The 11,941-nt window shown below is 45.3% G+C and overlaps 1 protein-coding gene across 1 annotated transcript in view; it reads left to right on the top strand.

The window, feature by feature from the left end:
* Nucleotides 1-6,141: 6,141 nt before the first annotated feature.
* SLC38A4 (solute carrier family 38 member 4) overlaps nt 6,142-11,941 on the top strand; it is an 85,670-nt gene continuing 79,870 nt past the window's right edge. The window contains exon 1 of the mRNA XM_083366463.1: nt 6,142-6,180. The gene's annotated coding sequence lies outside the window, so the exon portion shown is untranslated. The remainder of the gene's footprint in view (nt 6,181-11,941) is intronic.

Here is an 11,941-nt window from a genome sequence, read left to right as displayed (position 1 = left end):
TCCCATTATAGTTGGATCCACTGGGAAGATGATGTCTGGGAAGAAGATAGCTAATCACACCATTGTTGCCCCCATATCACTCCCTGTCCAATGAAAAGTAAAATAAACCATGGAGTGCCTGCCTCATTTCTGCAAAGATGACTACCACCACCACATCCAAAGCCAGAGGGTAAAATAGATTTCTCTTCTGGGTTTGTACAAAGTAGCCAGACTCAGGAAAGTTGTTGTTGTTAGTTGCGAAGTTGTGTCTGACCCATCGCAACCCCATGGACAACGTTCCTCCAGGTCTTCCTGTCAGGAAAGTAGCTGTTGCCTATTCCTCATCTAAAAATATAGTAATAGTTTTATTTATCATGTAGTTATAATTAAGAGCAGCACAGATATAGAATAAAACAAATGGTACAATAATATATTATAATTCATTATAATAATATAAATTAGGACAGTGATAGTGAACCTTTTAGAGACTGAGTGCCCAGGGGTGCATCAGCATTGTGGTGCCCTTGGGGGGGAGGGAGGTGCCTCTGAGTGCCACCTTTGGCATGCAAAAACCAAAGGCGCAAACATGGGCCACCGTGCTGCAAGGTGCAAATATGGCTGCCGCGGTGCCACGGGGTGCAGATATAAGGCACTGCACCACACAAGAATGAGGCAGGGCAAGTATCACACAGGCACTAGCCCCACCCCATTTGCAGCACCTGCATGCTCAAGGCCCCGTACACGCACACATGTAAAATGCTTCCGCCTCCCTTTTCTTCCAGTCTGCCAATCAACAATGTTTGGTGACCTCTGCTCTACTCGAGCTTGCTAGTCGACCGCTTCACCTCCTTTCTGCTGGACAGGGCTCCTGCTCCAGGTGGTGGTGGTGGCCTGATAGACCTGATGCTGGTGGCAGCACACGTGCCAACTGAATTGTTCCACGAAGGACGAGAGGGAGGCGGCAGGCAGGGTTCAGGCGTTTATTTGGCTTCAGCTCCGGACAGCTGACAGGCGCAAAAAACCGGCTTTTTATAGAGAACTGTCAAACATAACAGCCAATCAGAGAACCGTGCTTTCCTGCCGCTAGGGTGGCAGCCAATAGCCTTCCGGCAATCTGACAGCTCCTGGGGGCTGTGTTTACTCGGCTGCTTGGGGAATCCGCCAGCTGAGCTGCCGGCTGGCTGGAGGACCTGTTTGGGAACCGGCATTCTGACAGCTCCAGCGGCTGTCAGCTGGATCAGTCTTGGCGCATGCGTAAATGCTCCTGGCAGTCCTTTTGACAGCTGTCACTGTCAATGGCTGCCTGTTGGCTCGTGCGCATGTGTTACTTCTTCCGGCAGCCTTTTGACAGCTGTCAACTGTCAACGGCTGCCGGGTTGGGGTTTTCCCGTGATGGTCGAAGGCTCCCGGGGGATTGGTATGTAACACCCCTTCCCCCCCCCCCGAAATGGGATTTTTAACAATATCATTAACTAAACTTTTGGAACAAACATTTCCAATGGGGCTCTTTTGCGTCGGTGTGTTTCCAGTCCATTCAAAGTCTGCGAGGTAGGCGGGGGGGGCCGTCTGGTTCTGCTGGAATGGTGGAGGAGGGGCCCCTCCTCTTCTGAGTGTGGCGCCATTGGAGTTTCTTCCTGGGGGGGCATGGGTGGAGTTTGTATGTCCTGGGGGGATGGTGGTTTGCTGGTGGTGATGTTGCTAAATGGTTCAGGCTCCTCGGAAGGTGGGCGTAGGGGAATGTTTGGGGGTGACCTGGGCCGGAGATGGTCTGCATGTCTGCGATGTACAAATCCCTTTCCGGTGTCCACCATGTAGGATAAGGGCCCTGTTTGGTCCAGGATGACTCCCTGGACCCATTTGTCCCTTCCCCCATAGTCCCTAGTCCAGACATTTTGTCCCAGGGAGAATGTCTTTGGATGGGCGTTGGTGGCCATTTCGGCCGCTGGTCTGTCAGGGTGAAGCCTGTCCAGCCTTGTTACCAATTGGCGGCCCCATCGCAGTTCAGCAGGACTTTTACCGGTGGAGGAGCAGGGTGTAGCATGGTGGGCCAAGAGGAACTGTGCCAGGCGACGGTGCCAATCTCACGTGATGATCCTTTGGAGGGTGTCTTTGGTGGCCCTCACCATAACCTCTGCAAGGCTGTTGGACGATGGATGGAAGGGGGCCGACGTTGCATGCCTAATACAATTGTTCCTCATGAAGATCTGAAATTCACGAGAGGTAAATTGAGGGCTGTTGTTTGAGATTAAAACATCGGGGAGGCCGTGTGTTGCGAAGATTCCCCTGAGGGCTTGAATGGTGGCAGCTGTTGTTGTGCTGTGAACCGGGAGAACCTCCAGCCACTTGGAATAACTGTCCACTACAATGAGGAAAACCTGCCCCTGGAAGGGGCTGGCGAAATCAATGTGGATGCGGGACCAGGGATTTTTGGTGATTTCCCATTTGTGAATTGGGGCCCTGGGTTGGACTGGTCTGGACTGCTGGCATAAATAGCAGCCAGCTATGTGTGCTTCGATGTCTTGGTCGATAGCTGGCCACCACACATAACTACGGGCTAGGGCTTTCATCTTTATGATGCCAGGGTGCCCTTCGTGTAATGTGTGCAGGACTCTGGGTCTGTGCACGGGTGGCACGATTACCCTGCAACCCCAGAGTATGCACCCCAGGTGTGAGGTCAGTTCATTTTGTCTGGTGAAGTATGGCTGGAATTCTGTGCCTGGGCAAGTGGATTGCCATCCAGTGTGTACCCATGCCAATACCCTGCTAAGTGTTTTGTCTCATGAGGTCGCGGCAGCGATGTCATTTGCTGTCAGCGGGCATTCCAGGAGCTCCTGGATGGCTAAGATGTTACCAGCTGGGTCTGGGTCTGGGTCTACGAGGGGTAGGGGCAGCCTGCTGAGGCCGTCAGCGTGACACATTTGGTGCCCTGGTTTGTAAATTAATTGATAGGAATACGCTGCGAGGAATGTGGTCCATCGCAGCATCCTGGGAGACATGATTTGGGGGGTTTGGCGGTCCCAGGTGAATAGCCCCAGCAATGGCTTGTGGTCCGTGTAAATTATGAAGGGGTGGCCATAAAGATAGTCGTGAATTTTTTTGATGCCGGCCACGATTGCCAAAGCCTCCTTATCGATCTGGGCATAGTTTCTTTCGGTTTTGGATAGGGTCCTGGAATAATAGGCCACCGGAGCCTGAGTCCCATCACTATGTAAGTGGCTCAAAACTGCTCCGATCCCATACGGGGATGTGTCGCAGGCTATGCAGAGAGGTTTATTTTCTTGGTAGTGGGAAATGGTTGCATTGCTGGACAGCATTTGTTTTAGTGATTTAAAACTGTTGTCGTGGGCTGCCGTCCACTGCCAGGCTGCCCCTTTAATCGAGTAGCCTGTGGAGGGGTTCTGCGATGGTTGCCTTCCTGGGCAGGAAGGCATGATAGAAATTCAAGAGCCCCAGGAAAGCCTGGAGCTCTGTTTTGTTTTTTGGAGTTGGGGCAGCCCTGATGGCAAGGATTTTTGAGTTAGTGGGGTGAATTCCTTGCGAGTCAATTTTGTAGCCTAGGAATTCCGTGGATGGGACTCCTATGGAGCATTTTTCACGTTTAAGTTTTAACCCTGCTCTGCGGAATCTGGTTAGTACTTCTTGCAGTCTGGCTGCCAAGGTACTTTCGGATTCCCCTGCGATGAGTACATCATCGAAGTAGGGGCAGACCCCAGGGATCCCTTTCAGGGTTTTCTCCATGACTTCCTGGAAGATACCAGGAGCCACTGAAATTCCAAATTGAAGGCGGTTTACCCTAAAGGCACCGCGGTGTGTGACGATAGTTTGGGCGTCAGCTGTTTCTTGGGTGACAGGTAGTTGAAGGAATGCATGCGCCAGATCAAGTTTGGCGAATATGGAGCCAGAGCCTATTTCGGACAGCACGTCCCTGACTGCGGGGACTGGATATGCATGGGGGTTTAATGTGCGGTTCAGGGTGGCCTTATAGTCCGCGCAGATCCTCACGTCCCTGTTTGGCTTGACTGGGGTTACAATGGGTGTTTCCCAGGTTCCCCCGTCTGTGGGTTCCAGGACCCCTAGGGTCACTAGGCAATCTAATTCGGCTTCTATTTTTTGTTTTAGGGCGAAGGGGACCCTCCTTGCTTTAATACGGATGGGACCGACCTCTGGTTTAAGTTTGAGGTCTATGGGGGGGCCAGTATACCTGCCAAGTGTCCCATCGAAAACATCTGCGAACATGTGGCAAACGTTTTCTAGAGTTTGTGACTGGATGCGGTTGGTTCCCTCAAGACGGATGCCTAGAGCCTCGAACCAATCAAGGCCGATGAGGCTGGCCCTGGGTCCTTCTGTAATCTGGACCAAAAGGTGCCTTTGGAACTTTTTAAATTCTACCCTAAATTTGGCCTGCCCCTTTAATTGTATGGCGGCCCCCTGGAAATCAGCGAGTAAAATTCGGGAAGGCTGAAGGGAAATGCGGCGTTTGCTTTTGGAGCCGATTTTCCAGAGAGTGTCCCAGGACATTATGGAGACGGAGGACCCAGAGTCCACTTCCATCTCACAAGGGACCCCCTGGATTTTGACCCAGATTTTGATTTTGGGCCGTAAGTGGTGGATGGCCAAGGCTTTCTGTTTGGCGAGGATGGATAACACTGAAGGCTGGGAGGTTTTTGGGCAGGAAGGGGAATTTTGGTCCTACCTGCCGGAATTTCCTCAAGTTCGTGAAGGGTCTTCCAGTTCTGGGTGCGGCACGTGGAGCGGATATGTCCGGTCTTCCTGAATCTGTGGCATTTGGCATTCCTAAAACGGCAAGTAGCTCTGGCGTGGGCTCCGCCACAGCTGGCACACTTGGCCCTGGGCCCGGTGGTGATGGCTCTTTGGCCGGAACCCCCTGGCTTGGTTGGTCTGCGGTTTCTTTCTTGGTCGGTGACCATCCTGTTGAAACGGGGGATGATAGCGTTGACACCGGCGCCGGCCTCCGGGGATTCGCTGTCTGGCTCCCAGGCCTGATGGACTGACCTGTTGGGGCTGCCTCTGAACACAGGGGAGTCCTCACGATGGCTGTCCTCATAGGCCATGATTTCTAGTGTGAGTTCAGTGAGGTCCATCGTGGGCTTGGCCACCAATTTCCGCTGGAGCCGTTCGTTTAAGAGAGCAGCGATGATTTGGTCTCTAATACGGTCCTCCAGGTCCGGAAATTGGCATCTGCGGGTGGAATGGTGCACCCCCGTGATGAATGCTGTGGATGCTTCGCCCGGTTGCTGGTGTCGGCGAGCGAAGTGGAGCCGCCAATATAATTCTGACCGTCAGGGCATAAAATGCTTGCTGAGGCGGTCGGTCAGCTCAGCATATGGAATTGTAGCAACGGGGTCCGGGCTGCAGAGCCCTACAGCGATGTCATAGACGACAGGACCGCTGAGGCACAGTAGGGCTGCGGCTTTGTGGCGGTCCTCCGTTATCTTGTTGACAACGAGGTAGCCCTCGACCTGCCCCCAGTGCAACTCCCATCCCTCGGGATGCCAGACGTCGAACTCCCTGATGTGTCCTAGGTTTGCCATGGTGTGGGTCCACAGTACTGTCCAAGCTGCAGAAGGGTTCCTTTGCCCTCAAAAGCGACTTCAGCAGTGACTTAGCAGCTGGAGGGATCGGAACTCCTTCTAGTCGTGACTTAGCGCAAGAGTCAGCTCTGTTGTACCGGGATCCCTTCCTCGTCGCCAGGTGAATTGTTCCACGAAGGACGAGAGGGAGGCGGCAGGCAGGGTTCAGGCGTTTATTTGGCTTCAGCTCCGGACAGCTGACAGGCGCACAAAACCAGCTTTTTATAGAGAACTGTCAAACATAACAGCCAATCAGAGAACCGTGCTTTCCTGCCGCTAGGGTGGCAGCCAATAGCCTTCCGGCAATCTGACAGCTCCTGGGGGCTGTGTTTACTCGGCTGCTTGGGGAATCCGCCAGCTGAGCGGCCGGCTGGCTGGAGGACCTGTTTGGGAACCGGCATTCTGACAGCTCCGGCGGCTGTCAGCTGGATCGGTCTTGGCACATGCGTAAATGCTCCTGGCAGTCCTTTTGACAGCTGTCACTGTCAATGGCTGCCTGTTGGCTCGTGCGCATGCGTTACTTCTTCCGGCAGTCTTTTGACAGCTGTCAACTGTCAACGGCTGCCGGGTTGGGGTTTTCCCGTGATGGTCGAAGGCTCCCGGGGAATTGGTATGTAACACCAACAGACAGGGCTCTGAGTGCCGCCTCTGGCACATGTGCCATAGGTTCGCCACCACTGAATTAGAAAGTTCTAAAATAAATCTGGATTTGCTAACACATTAGACTTTTAAATAAGTCAGTTAAACATGTTATGCAAACAGGACAATTTATACACATACTAGTGATATCTGTTCTTTTGAATGCCATTTACTAATATTTCTCTCCAGAACATTATTTATTGGTTGATGTCTGCAAGGAAATAATAATATATCCAGAACAGTACTTTATACTAACAGCAGCACCTCCAGTAACTTGCAATAATGCCAAACTATCAACATGCATGTAGTGAAATCATCAACGAATGTCATGAATGTATTTATTTCCCAACATCTGACATGAGGATGAAATTTGTCCTGATGTTGTCACATTTATTTTGCTAATTGCCCATCGTCTCCACCACCACCATCACAAATGCTCACCATATATGCCAATAAAGAAATAGCAAGACTGTTTTGAATTCTGTTGGCATGTTGAATACTGGGCTTGTCTGCTGTAACTAAATAGGTCCTGAGTTGGATTGGAGCAAGCAAGATCAATTTCAAAGTCACCAACCTATAAATAAGTGGTCTCCTACATTTTTATTTAGAACCAGTCACCCCAAAGATAGCATAGAGCAAATGTAAATATTATACAGAATCAAAGATTAATGGGGAGGAGGCAACAATGCACCAAAAATATTAAAATTGCTTGGTTTCTGCTCAGCTACTACTTCATGTATCCATTAAACACTGTACGGAGCAACAGGACTGTTTAGATACAAGATTTTGCTTTGCTTTGCTCTTTTGGAGATAGATTGGTGGCAAACTGATTCTTATGAATTCTTAGATTTCCTATGTAGAATAAAATAAAAATAAAATAAACTTTCAGGTATTTTATGAACAAGCATGACTTTTTGAATCTACTTTACAGATGACTCAAAAACAAATATGGATTTTTAGCTAGTATTTCATATCTCTTCTTCAAAACAGGCAAAACAGGTAATACAAGGTGGCCTTCTTTTTAGTATTTTTGGAATGGGGAAAGTGGAGTATCTATATTGTTCGCTTATAATAACCCTGTCATGGATTACAACCAGAAGGGCTCTCACATAACTTGTAAAATAAAGAGCAAATCATAGGCTAGTTTGGGTATTTGGTAATAGCACTGCTGATTGGCACCTCAATTTGAGGTTGAATTCTTTGCTTGATCACTGAATGATTTACATATATGAATGAATTATCAAGTTTCAATAATGTCTTTCAGATGGATCAATGTAACTTTCAACTGTAGTCAAAGGATGTATCCTCATTAGTGAATCAACCCAAATGAATTTTAATTTAAATTGCTGAAAACAACAGAAAAACCAGCATGGCATTGCTTCAATGCAATGATGCATATTGAAATACTTTTATTATGTTTTTCACACAAACCTATATTAACCCCTAAATTATTTTTATTCCCTGCCATAAATTGAATCTAGAAAATGTAGCACTGTATCTCAACGTGGAATAAAATCCCATTAACTTCAATGGAACTGAGAATAATAGAATTATAGAATTGTAAGAGACCTTTTAAGACACTGTATTAACTGCCTTCTCACTGCAAATAAGAATATATAGCAAGTTATGCAGATGAGTTGGAATCTGGAATTCCAACTAACCAATAGCCATACTGAGAGGAGTCTGAAAGTTGTCCTTTCATTTGTCTTGAGAACCCCAATTTAAGGAAGTTTGGAGTATAAAATTGCCACCCAGAAGTAATACATAAGTACTTTGATTTCTGCTCCATATGGCTCCCTGGAGATCTGTCAATTCTTATTAACTACAATAGTGGAAGTAATAACATTCTTCTTCAGAGATAAAGCAGTCTGATTATCGATACTAGAAATCAAGTGATTTTGTTATAACATTTGCCCCTGGTGAAGCAGTATAATGAAGTATGAATATTATATCACTCAAATTAAAACTGATATAGAAAATAACTCCAATTCCAGAACATGCTGCAAGAGATTAAACCACTCCGTTGCCTTTAATATAAATCCTATCAATTATAATGGAGAATGCCTCCAATCTGGCCTATCTGTTCTTGCTCTGTCATGTCAATATGGGAAGTGGTTTCCAGGGAGCAGCAAACTTTTCAATTATCACCCATCACATTAATGTTTCAGATCCGAGAAGTGACAGCTTGCACATCTTCTTATCCTGAATGTCCAAACAAAAGGTCAATTTTGCAGATTATATAAACAGGAGGGTCTGTTGTTTTCAAGAAGTCCCTTATTAAAAATAAATATTCAGTAATTCTGCTGGCTGTGAGCTCTGCATTAAATACAGTTTGAAGTTATGACAGCTGTTCCTCTCAAAAAAGTGCACGTTCTCGCCTTGTGAAGCAGAGTTACATTTTGTTCTTTAAAAGCCAGAACCACTTACTGATGGGCTTGCTTGCATGCACTGAGTTCCACTGTCAGTGGAGGGATTATGCATTTCCCTTGCAAAGTGCAATCTGAGAATTTGGTCCCCTTTCTGAATGAGTGTTAAACTTTCATTTGAATTTCTACCACAGTGGGGATAGTGGTTTTTTAAAAGAAACTATTTCCAATTTTTTCATTGGCTCATTAGATTATAGCATTCATAGAAATTGGGCAGATATGTAAATATATGTTAATAAGTGATACTCAATTTTCTTCTACTAATTTGGAACAAACAATCCCATTTTCATGATCACTCATGCCCTAGTCACCTCCCATCTGGACTATTGCAAAGTGCTCTACATGGGACTGCCCTTGAAAAGCATCCAGAAGCTCCAGTTGCAGTGCCCACATGATTTTCTGCAGACCTCAGTGTGCATATGTGTCACCTCTCCTATGGGAGCTGCATTGGTTACCAATTTGCTTCCAGGTGCAATTCAAGGTGTTGATTGCCACCTTTAAAGCCCTTTATGTCATGGGACCAGGTTATCTGAGGGACCGTCTCTTGCTGATCACCTCTACATAACTCACTAGACCGGGGAGGCAAGATATATTGTGGGTCCCATCCCCTAAGAAGATATATCTAGTGAGACCCAGAAGAAGGGCCTTCTCCATGGTGGCTCTGTCCTCTGGAACATCATCCCTCCAGAAATTAGACTGGCCCACACTCTAACACTCTTTCAGAAGGCCCTGAAGACCTGGTTCTGCCACTGGGCCTGGGGAATCCAGAGCAGCATGAAGCCCATTAAATGGCTGGTATGAGTGTGTGGTGTCATCGGGGTGGGGATTATTATTTTATTATTTTTATTTTTACTTATTTATTAATATGGTGTTTTTATTTCCCGTAAGGCACCTTAAATCGCCATGAGCAAGTAGGCAGCAATATAAATTTTCCAAATAAATAAATACATTTCTACAGTGGGATAATTGCTTTAGGATTTCAGATTTTGTTACTAGCCATCTTTTGAGAAGATGATGATCTCATGATACAGCCTTTGTCACAACCTCTGGCTACCATAGAGCCAGCCTAAATTTGCTTTAGTTGCTCCAGGTTTAAAATTATATTTCCAGCAGAAGTCATGGTGAACAAATATTCTGCAACATTTATTGGAATCTTGGTGATGGCACAGTCAGAAACTGACATCTACTGACCCCCGTTGGCTAGTGGATTACAATTTTAGACTACAACTCCTAGAAATCTTCAGCATCATGAGTATTCTGTAGGCTAGAGTGCACTGGATCAGATAAAACTGGTATAAGTCATTTATCAGATAACATCTCTATACCTAGCCACATGTTCTCTCTTTTTTCTTGAATGGAATCCTTAACTATTTGTAAAGATATATACAAGTTGGGCTTCTGGTTCCAGATCATAGCACTGCCAGATGTTTGAGGCGATTGCTCCTCACATCATCTGGCTTTCTTTCACCGGGGGCCCCCTGTAAAGGGGTCAAAAGTCACCCTGGAGGGGTGACAAGTGGGGGAGAGGACCCTCCAATCGATGGTGGAAGGGCGGCAGCCCTCCCATCGATCTGAAGCAGCTGTTTGGACCAACAAAGAAAAGATTGGCCAATCCCATGGCCCATTGCTTCTGCTGTTTCCTGCCGAGGCCAAACTCACAATCAAGCACTTGAAAGCACAGTTGAGGAACTGGGTGACCTGCCTTCTCTTTATTCCAACTTTACTTTTTCCTGTCAAAAGCCTCTTGAATCTGCTTGCCCTTGCAAGGAGAGAGGGAAGGGAACTTTTTCTTTTCCACCTGCTCAAATAGCGGCATTTGTTTACACCGGGGGAAAAAAAACCTTGAAAAAATATAACTAACTAATTGGACCTACCTCCGTTTTATATTTGGTGAGCCAAAAACTCCTATCTTCACGGGAAGTGGCTACCCCATCTATATTCCAGAAATGGAGGGAGAGCAACCACAAACTTCGATTGGCTATAAGCTCATACTTGGAAAAATTCTCGAAGCCACTGAGATAATTAACTCTAAACTGAAAGATATAGGTGTTAGCTTCAATTCACAAACTGAAACCTAGACTCCAATTAAAGAACTTACAATCCAGAAACCAACAAAATTGGAACAAACTACTATTAAGACAGAGGAATATAGGGAACAACAAGAAGATATTGAAAAATCTAATAGCCAAATCCATTCAAAGAACCTACAATTTTAAAAGTACAGGGAACTATCACTAAGACAGACAATTTTAAGGAACAACAACAAAGTATGGAAAAACTTAATACTCAAATCTTGACCTCATCTAAAGAGCCTACAACTCCAGAAGCATATCAAGTGGAAGACAGTAACGCCAAAATAGAAGACACCAAATATCAACAAAGACAGCTTATTGAAAGCCTGGATAGCCACTACAGCAACTATAAAATTGGATAAGACCCTCTACTTAAATCAGACAAACCCAGACAAAAGGAGAGACCAGACCGAACTGAAGACAAAGACACCAGAGCAAATACAGAGATTTGATTTAACAGGGCAACAACCTAATGATTACAAATGGTTTAGCTTCTGTGGATTAATGATGGTTAGATGGTCTCCTTCGATTCAAATAATATGTTTTGGAGCGAAGGGAGACCTATCTGGCAACTTAAAGGTTTTGGTCTGGAAACCTGATTGGCAGAAAAAGAAAGCTAGAGTTAGATTTTTTTTTAAAAAAAGAGTTGTTAGAGAGCTACTAAAGGCTATTCCTTTAGTAATATGTGATCTATTAGGATCTGAAATAGAAAATGTTTATGAGATAAAACTAGAACGTGATTATGTATTTACTAGGCTTATTTTAGATATTATAATTTGTGCACTGAAATAACGGAAATTTGACTTATGGATCCTACGGTTGATGTTAAAAGTTGTTTGAATATTTTAACTAAGAACTAAGAATTAGATAAAAATTAAAACAGAATTTGGTTATGTATAAGTAGAAGTAGATTGATAAATATAGGTTGTTCTATTGGTAACGTGTGATGTATCAGGATGAGAAATAAAAAATGTTTATTAGGTTGAGTTTAGTTATTCAGCTACTGTGTGTATGTTAGATGTTACAATTTTTGGTGTAGTGAAATAAGGGAAATTTGGGTTGTGAATATTATTTTGGATGTTAAAGGCTAAACTTGAATACTATAATCAAAATCAAAAATTAGGTAAAATTTAAAAACAGGACATGGATATGTTTAACTAAAATTGGACTGACAATTTTTTTAACTGACCACGTTATTCTTGAAAATTTATTAGTTTAAGCATGTTTAAATGTT

The sequence above is a fragment of the Vipera ursinii genome, assembly GCF_947247035.1.
Source record: "Vipera ursinii genome assembly, chromosome: 6".
NCBI classification, from domain to species: Eukaryota; Metazoa; Chordata; class Lepidosauria; order Squamata; family Viperidae; genus Vipera; species Vipera ursinii.
Note: the sequence above shows the minus strand (reverse complement) of the source record. Positions and strands in the feature narration are given on the sequence as shown.